Below are 13358 nucleotides of genomic sequence, written 5' to 3'. Positions count from 1 at the left end.
GCCATGATGTCACTCAGCTAATCCTTCGTTTTTGTTGGATGTTTCCATTTCAAACTTTTTCCTTCCTTCAAAACTTCTGGACAGAAATACCACCAGAAGTGGTGGTAACTTCCTAACTTTTGAATCATATCACTCATGGCACTCTTTGAAATCTTCATCTTTATTAAAAAAAAACGGCAAATACCCTGGTCAAGACAATCATTAAGAAGGACAGTCCTTTGGCTATAGGATCATTTCCTTCTGTGTTGGCCTTGGCATAGCCTTTCCAGCTCCTTCTAGGGAATCCTCTCTTCTCTTCTCCTCCCCACCCCATTTTGAACTACTAATACATAGTCTGACAGTCTTTAGTATTATGGTACCACCTAACTACCCAAATATATTAATAAGCAAGTTGGCTTTGACATTGCAAGTGATGAAAAATTGGCTTATTCTGATACCCACATCTCAGGGATATTCTACTGGACTGTAACTGTTGGGATGTTTTTGGTAGCAAGTGACAGAAAATCCAAACTAATTGTCTTAAGATAGGAATACATTGGCATGAATGAAAAGTCTAAATTTAGAGTTGTCTCCACATAAGACTGGTTCAAGTGGCTCCAACTTCTGGGAGGTTTGAATTTCCTCCTTAATGATAACAAGTATTCTACCTTGTTATCTTTGATGTATTTTTTTCCAAATGCTCCTCTTGAAAGTGAGTTGTTCATCATCAGCAGTATTTCCTTGGGTTTATAATTAGTGAATAGATAGCATGCCCATTTCTGAACTAGTCACTATAATCATGGGTAGGAAAATTAAATAAGCTGAAGACAGACCTATGTCTGAGAATGACTAAGGTTAGAGGGAAACTGGATAAATCATTTCCTAAAAGAAAATCAAGGATATGCATGTCTGAAAAGGTGGAAATTGATATTGAGGAAGAATCTGACAAGTCTCCTTTAAGACTCAAATCCAGAATAGGATAACTAGCCCTCCAAGTTCACGACTCCCTTTTTCTTGAGTTTTTACTCTCAGAATTCCAGGTCTGACTTAGTTATTATTCCTTAAGAACTGTCAAGAATACCTCCCTGATTAAGGGCAAGGGAACAACAACAAAAACATGCTAGCTAGCCATTTGGTGTTTATATGCCTACTCAGAAACACGATGTCCAGCTTTATGAACTATTTCTGAAATGATTTGGGATGAAGGTATTACACTGAAGACAACTTCTTAGACAGCTAAGGAAACTGGGAATATTAATATATTCCAATAGTTACTGGAGGTGCTCTCCTACTTGACACCAACCCTGCTAAATGACCACCACTAATTCTGCAATAATACCTCCAGGGCAAAACAGCAATTGTATCGTATGTTTAGTAAGTTTCCATTTGGCAAGGTTTTAGAGACTTGTGAGCTGAAATCTATGACACATTGAACTCAGGCATATAGGCCATTGGTAACGTTTCTCAATTTCAAGTGCAGCGGGGACCAAGAACTGTTGAACCAGCTGATTACCTTCACTCCATGGAATCTAGAGATAGCAACTTCAGGATTCATACATACCCTGCCTCACACATAAGTGGTTTTTATACCCTCTTTTGGGGACCCAAATATCTCCAGCCCATTTTCTAGGCTTCTTGCACTTCATGTCATGCTCCATTGCCTAGATTCATGCCCACACTGAAAGGGCCCCCATGGTAGAAACAGGGAACAACTCTGGAGACCACAGAAAACTCTGGAGACTGCTCAGATCTCCTACGGTGGGCAGGGTAATTGATGGGTCCAGTTCATGCCCTGTGGTAGGGAAACTAAGGCAAGCCCATCTCTACAAGACACAGGACCCCTCTCTCAGGCAACTTGGAAAGATTCCCTATCAGCCCATCCAAACCTGTTGTACAACTTCATTAAGTCTGAGGCTTTACCCCCACCTACCCTCCCTCCTTCCTTGCATGATGAAAGCTCTACTGCCTTCTGAGGCTCCTTTCTTCCTTCATAGGAGTTTCCTTCACTGAGGTTTTGCCCATCCATTTTCTCCTAGGATTTCACTCACAAGATATCTCCAGTTTTTCCCTAACCTGAGCTCAAGACCCTAGAAACAAGTCCCTTATACATCCCTCAAACCTACAGCTTTAGGTACCTGGCTCTGATAGAGACTGTGGTCCTAAATTCTCACTAAGTCTCTGCCTTATACCAAATACAACCCATGCTGACCTATTCTAGTAGCTCACATCTGGAGATAAAGAAATATGCAGATGATGGGGGTGATTCTAAAGCATTGAGAAGATGAGATCTAAGTATGGAGAGGCCAACAAATGCATTTCATGTCCTGCTCTCGTGTCTGTGGATCCATGTCCATACCAAGTGTCCTAATAGTAGAAATAAATGTGCAGACTACATTCAAGGGCTGGCAGGTGGAAACAGCTCAGGCAGAAGTGAAGAGAACCATGAAGCAGATCCTGCTCATAGCCAAGGACAACTCCAGACCCCACTCTGTGTTAGTACCAGGGAATCCCTGTACTTGGTCAAGGCAGAGACTAGAGTTGCACAGAGGCCTTGTCCACTGAACAGGGAAGAACTTCTCCCTGACCACTAGGCAGTCATGTCCCAAACCTGCACCACCATGCTGTGATATGAAATGCTCTAACATGCTTCATCTCGCCAGTACTGCCACAACTTTTACACACAATGTGGACACGCCTTCAAAGCAGAGCTCCTTGAGTTTTTGTCCCCAAATCTAGTCTTCTCAGGTCCCCAAACAGAGCAAACAGGAATATTTAGTCCTGTGTCATAAGAGACAGTGTTCTGCCCAGATTAGCTTCTGACATTTAAAATCAGGTGTTTTAATAGACAGCATTTTTCATTCTTACTTTCCGTCTATGCCAAGGTTGAACTTCTTCCGTGGATGCAGATCTGACTGTGTTGGTTGTAAAGGGCAAACAGGTGGTATTCAAAATGATGGAAGAGATTCCGCTTTCCACTTCTACAGGCTTGTGCTTGGTCATCACAACTCTATCCTAACAAGTTGGAGATCTAAATAAACAAAAGAATACCTTGTTCTTCTGGGATTCACAAGAGAAGGGAAGACAGAGAAAACTGCAGCCCCCTAGACCGAGGAGACAACAGGTAATCAGGGAATCCTAGGTTGTAAGAGGAGAGTTAAGGGGTGACCACAGTGGGGAGGATAACCTAAACTGCTGTTGACAGTTTCTGGAGGGTTAATGCACCCAGTCTGAGAGTTAAAACCAGGGGGACTTAGCTGTAGGAAGCCCCACAGTATCATAAGTTTACTACCCAGAGATCAACTAGGTCGCCACAGTTAGGAACTAAGACACGCCCCTTCCTGTTTCTGGCGGGGGAAGAAGCAGAAGGTTCATTTAAAACATGCCAGAGCACACTGTTCTTAACAAGGCCTGCCCTCAGGGGAACAAGTACATCAGAGCCTTACTGACCCAGAAGGAAAATACCCAACTCCAACCCACCTACATGTATCAGGTCCCACCTACAGGGGAGAAAAACCACTGACACACTTGTGAAGAGCATAGTCCCAAGACACGGGCTTATCAAAACCCTGATACCTAGTCACGTGACTCTGAACCACTTCTCCACACCTCACTACCACATTACCAAAGTCTTACAGTAATTCCTCTAATCTGGCAAATCAGTCTATCACTGCATACAAAAGCTAAAACAGAAGAAAAGGTACATGGTCTCCCATGTTATTCCCCCACATGGTATGACTTCAGCCACTTAGACAAAACCATCTTGACACTGATTCTCAGTTGGAAAAAAAATCTCAAGAAAACTTACTCATAATGGCAACACATGGGAGTAGTGCATTTCAAAGTAGAACGAAATCCTCTGGGCACTTCAGCAACAAAGTCACTTAACTTCAACAGCAACACGAAGCCGGAAGATAGCACAGAAATTTAAAGAATGTATTACCCAAAGGTTTTGTAGAACGAAGAATTGACTTTCACAAATAAGTCCACAAGCTATCATTAACATGCAAGGCTTAGGGACTTCCCTGGCAGTCCAGTAACTAAGACACGGTGCTTTCACCACACAGGGTGTGGGTTCAATCCCTGGTCAGGGAACTAAGATCCCCTAGGCTGCTTGGTATGGCCAAAAAGAAAAAAAACACACAAGGTTTAGAATACTGCTTTCACAAGCCCTTCCTTAGACTCCTCAGAACAGAAGTGACAGGTGAGAGGCCAGTATTGAGACTCTTGTCCCCACCAGGGAGCAGTGCCAGGATGGGCACTGTACAACAGGAAGTGCTTCCATTTTAGTCTGTTGTCTCCCTCTCTCCCGCGATGACCTGCCTCAGCTTCCACTTTCTGGTGTCAGGGGTCCTGACACTAGATTCTCTGGAAAATTCTCAGCCTGCAACTGATTGAAATTTTAGAACATTCAAGAAGATGCTGAATTAGTTCTCTTCAGACCAGAGCAAGGGACTTCAGGAGTCTACCTGGAAAGCATTACTTACGATTAAGCCTAAAGGCAAGCCTGTGCACCATGAAGGGTCAGGTTTCTAAGACGGGCATGTAGGAAGGCATTGTGTGAAGGAGAAGAGGCAAGGAATCTTACCTCCCACTTATTAGTCTTTTACCTCCTCTAGCCGCAGGCTTATAAGGGAACCATGTTAAGGCCACACCTCTCTCTCAAGTTCCTGTCTATCATTTCTCTGTATCCCCTCAGCTCTGCTTCTCATGTGACTTCCAAGGCCAGCTCCCATGTTTCTTCCTGAGCACTGGCCTTAGATGATTGCACCTGTCTTGCCTATACACCCCAAGATCCAGCTATCCCTGAGGATTTACACTTTCCAGTCTCCAAATTAAGGGCATATAAAATAATCACTGTCAGAAATATGACTTTGAAGGTCCAACTCACAACTGATGCAACTTGTAATCTAGTGCCCCCCCGTGGGATCCAGGTGGATAACACAGAGAACAGGATTTTGCCTGAGATCAGCTGTCCTTGGCTTACATTCCAATCCCTATCTTGCCTCCCGTTCCCTCTATGATTTCTCCTGGGAATACGTCCATAATTACTTCTGTGCAAATCTTTCAAGATCTTTTTCTGAGGAGTCCAATCTAAATGACATTTCATCTCATTTAAAATTCATAACACTCATGGCACTTCTAGTTTGGGAGCTCTACTTCTTTATTTAGTCATGTAGAGAATGAACAGACTAAGAGTTTCCCTTTCTAGCTTCAGGCTTCAGAGAAACGCTTTCAGAAGCTGTCAGCACTCAGCCCACACCTCCCTTCCATCAGTTCAGTTCAGTCGCTCAGTCGTGTCCGACTCTTTGCGACCCCATGAATCACAGCACACCAGGCCTCCCTGTCTATCACCAACTCCTGGAGTTCACTCAGACTCACATCCATCAAGTCAGTGATGCCATCCAGCCATCTCATCCTCTGTCCTCCCCTTCTCCTCCTGCCCCCAATCCCTCCCAGCATCAGAGTCTTTTCCAATGAGTCAACACTTCCCATGAGGTAGCCAAAGTACTGGAGTTTCAGCTTTAGCATCATTCCTTCCAAAGAAATCCCAGGGCTGATCTCCTTCAGAATGGGTTGGTTGGATCTCCTTGCAGTCCAAGGGACTCTCAAGAGTCTTCTCCAACACCACACTTCAAAAGCATCAATTCTTCGGCGCTCAGCCTTCTTCACAGTCCAACTCTCACATCCATACATGACCACAGGAAAAATCATAGCCTTGACTAGACGGACCTTAGTCAGCAAAGTAATGTCTCTGCTTTTGAATATGCTATCTAGGTTGGTCATAACTTTTCTTCCTAGCGGAGCTATCCCACATTGAAGGTCAGGAAGGGCAGTGGTGAGGAGATACCCTTCATCCAAGGTAAGGAGCAGTGGCTGCGCTTTGCTGGAGCAGCCGTGAAGAGATACCCCACGCCCCAAATAAGAGAAACCCAAGTAAGATGGTAGGTGCTGCAAGAGGGCATCAGAGGGCAGACACACTGAAACCATACTCACAGAAAACTAGTCAATCTAATCACACTAGGACCACAGCCTTGTTTAACTCAATGAAACTAAGCCATGCCCGCAGGGCAACCCAAGATGGGCGGGTCATGGTGGAGAGGTCTGACAGAATGTGGTCCACTAGAGAAGGGAATGGCAAGCCACTTCAGTATTCTTGCCTTGAGAACCCCATGAACACTATGAAAAGGCAAAATGATAGGATACTGAAAGAGGAACTCCTCCCTTCCATACCTCATCCCAAATTGAGGCATAACAGCACCTGGTGATTTGACTGCCAGCAGCCAGGGCTCGTGTCTTTGTTGTGAGGGGATGGGAGAAATGGGTTGTCTAAAGACAATCCAAGGGCCTGGGGATTTCTGTCACCCTGGTGACAAGCTTTAGTTCAAAAGGTACAAGTGAGATGGTATCAATACTTTTGTTCTTTCCCTTGACTGGAATAACTGAGGTAAGACCAGTACTGTCTCCAGAGGTCCTCTGCTATATGCCTGTTCGCTATCTATGGGACTCTGCTTGATGTCACACCACACTCTCCCTCCTCTTGCCCATCCTACTTCACCACTTTATGGGGTTTTGCCTCATTATGTGTCCTGATCCTTCATGACTTCCCCCTCTAGGGTCTGCTTCTAGAAAACCCAAACTAACACACACTCCTAACTTTGGCCAGTGCTTTCTCTAAGTTTTCCACACACAGCACCTGCCTCTCACAAGCTTCCACATACTCCACAGCAGTTCCATCTAAGCAGATGATGCTGCCCACCACCTGGTCCATTTGCATCTCAGCGCCCTCTATGGGCTTCTGTTTTGTCCACGACGTTGCAGTAAAAAGCATGAACCATTTTCTTTGAGACCTGGCAGAAGAACATTGTGAAGATACTGAGAAGTGAAAATGTGCTGAAGTTGCTAAGTGAGTCCATCAGCTGCACCCTCTTCCCAGAATGAATGAGGTCACATCACATTTAAATGGACAAACATCTGAACATAACACTGCCAGATCTATGGAGGCTGGGCTCTGAGAACAGTGAATACGACCAGCTCTATGATTACCTGGAGTATCACTTCCTGGTACTTCCTTTGACTCTGTGGATCACAACAAACTGGAAAATTCTTAAAGATATGGGAATACCAAACCACCTTACTTGTCTTCTGAGAAACCTGTATGCGGGTCAAGAAGCAACAGTTAGAACCTTACATGGGACAACTGACTGGTTCCAAATTGGGAAAGGAGTATGACAAGACTGTTTACTGCCACCCTGCTTATTTAACTTATGTGCAGAGTACATCTTCCAAAATGCCAATCTGGATGAATCACCAGCTGGAATCAAGATTGCCGGGAGAAATAAACAACCTTAGATATGCAGATACTACTACTCTAATGGCAGAAAGCAAAGAGGAATTAAAGAGCTTCTTGATGAAGGTGAAAGAAGAGAGTGAAAAAGCTGGCTTAAAACTCAATTTTCAAAAACACTAAGATCATGGCATCCAGTCTCATCACTTCATGGCAAATAGATGGGGAAAAGGTGGAAGCAGTAACAGGCTTCCTCTTCTTGAGCTCTAAAATCACTGTAGATGGTGACTGCAGCCATGAAATTAGAAGACACTTGCTTCTTGGCAGGAAAGCTATGCAAAACTAAGCATTTTAAAAAGTAAAGACTTCACTTTGCTGACAAAGGTTCTTATAGTCTTTCCAGTAGACATGTATGGATGTGACCATATGTGGACCATAAAGAAGACAGACTACCAAAGAACTGATGCTTTCAAACTGTGGTGCTGAAGACTCTTGAGACTCTATTGGACATCAAGGAAATCAAACCAGTCAATTCTAAAGAAATTCAACCCTGAATATTCACTGGAAGGACTGATGTTGAAGCTAGATGCTGACGGAGCCTTCCTGGCTGAAAGGCAACCTCTTGCCTGGGACAGATGTTTATTACTGTGAGATGCAACTTCTGGCCCTCTCTACATTGAAAGGTGCTCAATGAAGTTGACTTGCCACAGAGTGGCATTTTTGTACTCAAGAGATTAAAGAATGCTGACAATCTAGGGTTTCAGTATTGATGTCTATCACTGGCAAGTTGGACAACCATAGGCAGTAGAGAGCTTGGCTCTAGTAAGAGAGCAAACAGCCAACTCATTGGAAAAGACCCTGATGCTGGGAAAGATTGAAGGCAGAAGAAGAAGGTGACAGAGGATGAGATGGTTGGATGACATCATTTACTCGATGGACATGAGTTTGAGCAAGCTCCGGGAGTTGGTGATGGACGGGGGAGCTTGGCATGCTACAGTCCATGAAGTCACAAAGAATCAAACAAGACTTGGCGATTAAACAACAAATGGCCAAAATTAGTGCTATGCTTAGGGATCAAGCAAAAGTGTTGGTGGCCTTTATATCTCAGTTCACTTCTACCCTCTGGCCCATGAATAAACTAGATCAATACTGGAGAATGACTATACAACTTCAACAAGTTCAGTTCAGTATTAGTCCTGGCTCCAAATGGTAAGGTTTCCAGCAGTGCATTTGGCCTATTTCATATGAAGGGGCTGAGGTGAGAATGTATATAACACACGAGCAATAGCCTACCAGCCTGGTTACCAGTTTAGAAGGAAAACTGAAAGATCAGAGACAAGCAGGTATTGGTAGAGGAATATGGATTCATATGGGAGAGAGCATGCAGAATGAAGATATTTTTATCTCGTGTTAATACCACCAGAAAAGTTCCACAGGTCCTAAATAACCAAAAATGTACAGTAGCTACTACCTGACATTGGCCAGCCTTTCAGTTGAACCATATGCTTGAATTAAGTGGTCACAGTAGCAGAGACACACTCTGAACATGTTTACACACTTTCTCTTACTAGAGCCAGGCTCTCTACTGCCTATGGTTGTCCAACTTGCCAGCAATAGACATCAATACTGAAACCCTAGATTGTCAGCATTCTTTAATCCCTTGAGTACAAAAATGCCACTCTGTGGCAAGTCAACTTCATTGAGTACCTTTCAATGTAGAGAGGGCCAGAAGTTGCATCTCACAGTAGTAAACATCTGTCCCAGGCAAGAGGTTGCCTTTCAGCCAGAAAGGCTCCATCAGCACCCCAACTTGGTGTTAATGGATCAAAGAACTGCACATGTCACAGCTAACAAACAAGGGGACCCAATTCAAAGCAAAGATATCATGGGCTAGTTGCTGAGATCCACTGGTCACTTCACATATTGAACCGTTTAGAGGCTGCTGGCCTCAGTGTTAATACATCCTACCAGAATAAAGCACAAAAGCAAAGTCTACCACCTTGAAAGCAAGTCTCTGCATAGATGTGGTGCTATAGGTATGACATAGATGTGTGTGCTTCCTCCAGGAAGCAGTGCAGACACTAAGTCAGAGGCCTAGATGGTGCATTGTCTCCAAGAAGACAAATAAATGGATCCTAGAACCAGGGAGTACCTGACCTACCATCACTCCCAGTGACCCACAGGGGAACTTCAATTCTCATCCCTCCAACTCCTGGAACTACAGGGTTATAGATCATTGATTACAAAATGTATGTAGTCTTATCAAGAGACCCAGGATGGGATTCACTGAAATACAAGCTATAACCTGCTATCTGGGTACCTTTGTTCCCAGGAGCCAGCCTACAAAGAGTCACCATTTTGGCAACAAGAGCCATTAACGTTGATCAAGAGGATGTAAGGCTGCTATTACAGTGATGACAAAGAATAATGTCTATTTAATTTCAGTTCAGTTCAGTCGCTCAGTCGTGTCCGACTCTTTGCGACCCCAGGAATCACAGCACACCAGGCCTCCCTGTCCATCACCAACTCCTGGAGTTCACTCAGACTCACGTCCATTGAGTCTGTGATGCCATCCAGCCATCTCATCCTCGGTCGTCCCCTTCTCCTCCTGCCCCTAATCCCTCCAAGCATCAGAGACTTTTTCAATGAGTCAACTCTTCACATGAGGTGGCCAAAGTACTGGAGTTTCAGCTTTAGCATGAGTCCTTCCAAAGAAATCCAAGGGCTGATCTCCTTCAGAATGGACTGGTTGGATCTCCTTGCAGTCCAAGGGACTCTCAAGAGTCTTCTCCAACACCACAGTTTAAAAGCATCAATTCTTCGGCACTCAGCCTTCTTCACAGTCCAACTCTCACATCCATACATGACCACAGGAAAAACCATAGCCTTAACTAGACGGACCTTAGTTGGCAAAGTAATGTCTCTGCTTTTGAATATGCTATCTAGGTTAGTCATAACTTTCCTTCCAAGGAGTAAGCATCTTTTAATTTCATGGCTGCAGTCACCAGCTGCAGTAGGTGATCTAACTGGACATTTCTCTGTATACCCTAGGCCGAGTTGTAACTGAATAGATAATTATGGAAACCCTGGCCTGAGAAGAGAATGGCTTCTATTACAACAGATCCTCCGGGCATGAGGGATTCAGTCTTTACCACCATGATCTGTAGGGGTGGTAACAGAGGGGGAGGAATGAGAACGGCCAGTGGAGAAGGAGGTAAGTACCAGTCACCCTAGAGAGTAGTTCCAACAGTGAAGCTGTTATGCTGATGAGTTCTGCCTGCACGTCACCCAACCTGTCACACTCCTCTCAGGAAGAGGGGCCCACACACCATGGAATTTCTTCCCAGATGAGTATGGAGAAGTGTATGTGTACAGCACAAAGGATGAACTTCTAGAGTTAAGGGAACATGCCACTCAACTCCCCCCTCAATGCAGAACTTGCTCTGAACATTGGAGTCGGCTGCAATGCTTCGGGATCTGCTGTAGCAAATCAAGCCTGGGTTATTCTTCCTGGGGAGCAATTAACCAGAGACTGAGCACAGGGCAGTACTGGGGCCTCACCATTGCCACCCAGCCCAAGTTCCCTCTCCTGGCCATCCCTGCACCCATACCCCTCTTAGAATGGCTGACTCTACTGCAGAGCCATGCTGCTGTCTCACACCTTGTCCTTCTTCTTTCTCAGGTGTTATAATGAAACGTGAAGGTGTTCTCAGCTTGCTCTTCTGTAGAGAATAGTGGTGGACTCAGATGGCAATGGTCAGGCTCTCTCGCCCCATGTCATCTCCCTCATGCCACACAGTAAACAATGACTTCACATGGTTATATAACAGCTGAGATCTTCTATAGCAATGCACACACACATCATGATGTAATGGCTTGGCAAATAGCTACTTTGGGTCATGTATACCAATGTAAGCAGCACCACCTGAAACATCCCTGGCAGCTGCATCAGCCATTAGAGAAGAAACCACGTCTGCAGTTTCTATGACTCCTTGTATTTCCTTCCAGCTTCCCCACTTGCACCTTGCCTACCCTGAGTTCAGCAATCAGCAAGACAGTTCATGTAACTGACAAGATTCCCAGTAGATAGAGGAGTCTGAGGCTCCAGGGGTTGGATGGAGGAAGCCAGTGGCCACTACGTTGTATGTGGTACCTGGTGGCCCCATTGGAAGACTGGGAGGTGGTGGATGGGTCACCAGATAGCCTTGAAAAGGCATTACAGGCAGTGAGTTCCCATTTGCCAGACAAACTGGCACATAATGCTGCTGGCACCATGGGGTGGATTTCCCTGACTGCCCTGGAAGCTAATATGGATAGTGTCCTCCATGATGTTGTGCAAGTGTGTGAATTACAGAGACAGGAGGAAGAACTAGAATATTGTATACATCTCTGGAGCAAGAGATGTGTGACCTGGATGAACCCAGTGCCTCGGACAATGAGGTAATAAGGGGTGGTAACAATGACTGTTATGAGACTGTGGGTTCCTGCTTGTTTGTGAAGACAATCACGCAGCTGAAGGTGAAACATGAATAGCCTTTGACCCAGGATGGGCATCCCCAAGGGGCCCCCAAAGTGACTGAATACACAATATATTGACCAAGTACCCAGCCTTACCCAAGTCAACTTGGGTAAGAACTTTTGGCAGAAGCAAGGAGGACCCCTAGCAGTTTGGCTATTGTGACTCTGGGACAGAAGAGTGGATGGTATTGTTTGTTCCAGAGATGAGATAGAAGAGTTGGCATTTATAATCACTCAGCCCTCATTGAGACAAAGATTACAGAACCTTAGGCAATTCATGCAGGGGTCACCTAACCACACACATACCTTGGTGGAATGGATTACACTGCCTTCTGCACTCTGTGGACAAATGCAGGAGAACTCCCAGACACTGAGTAAGTGGCATAACTTTTCCAAGTTAACCCAAGTTGTGAGAGAGCTGGGCATGAAACAGTCTATGGTTAACCTAAATGCTCAAGGCCCAGATGACAAGCATTTTACAGGCAGCATTGAGACACCATTTTCAACAATGCCCATCTATCTTTTTCAGGTCCTTACCACTATTCTTATGCCCTATGTGAGCCACACACCATCTACGAGGTAACCTTGATCATGGCAAGCTTGGAAGAAGTAGAAGGATAGTGGCAGACAAAGGGCATTAGAAGTGTGAAGACCCCAAAGGGGGGCCAAGCTGGTAATGGCCCCATCTGGGTCCATGCAAATGCAAATGTGGGCCTGTTTGCTGGCATCAGAGTTGACAAATAAAATTGATAAATAGCCCAATGCTATGCTCCTAGAGACAGGAGCAGCAGCGTACCAAAGTGGGAAGCACCCACAGCAAGAGACACAGGCGGTTCGGTCAGATTACATGGCACCCAAGAACGTTCCTCCAGATGCCCTTTGCCACTCTGAGTAGGGCTCCGGCAAAGGTACCTGCCCAAAGAGCCAGAGCAGTGGCCAGAGGCCCCGTGTACAGCTTGCAAGTCACTGGTCATCGGCTAATGTACAAAGAGTAATGGCTCTCATTGACACCGTTGCCGTCCGCAGCCTTATTTATGGCAAGCCGGAAGAGTTTCCGAGTCCTACTGCACAAAGTGATGGCTATGGTAACCAAACAGTTCAGGCAAAGGCTATGACCTGGCCTTTGGAAACTGGATGACTCCCTGTGCGGCTGTATACTGTGTCAGTGTCCCTGATCCCGGAACGTGCTGTGGGGAACATATGTTTTACAAGGCCTAATGTTGCAAACCACTGTGCGGGAATTTTGTCTCTGCACGTGGTGAAGGCCATTGTGAGGGAATATGCAAAGCATCCCCCACAGTTACTGCTGGCACTCAGAGGGTCAGTATCATTTACCAAGTGGCCCTGAAGAAACAGATGCCATCATTGCTGAGCTGGTGAAAGTGGGCGTTGTATGACCCACTTATAGTTCATTTAACTGTGCTGTGTGACCTGTTCGGAAGCCTGATGGTGCATGGCAAATGACTGTAGACATAGAGAACTGAATAAGGTGGTGTCACCTATGTATGCTGCTGTACCATTGATTCATGACCTGATGGACATATTGACCACAGCACTGAGCACTTATCACTACATG

Source organism: Budorcas taxicolor, chromosome 6 (genome assembly GCF_023091745.1).
Source record: "Budorcas taxicolor isolate Tak-1 chromosome 6, Takin1.1, whole genome shotgun sequence".
Taxonomy (NCBI): Eukaryota; Metazoa; Chordata; class Mammalia; order Artiodactyla; family Bovidae; genus Budorcas; species Budorcas taxicolor.
The sequence above is the reverse complement of the archived record's forward strand: the minus strand, read 5'-3'. Positions refer to the sequence as shown.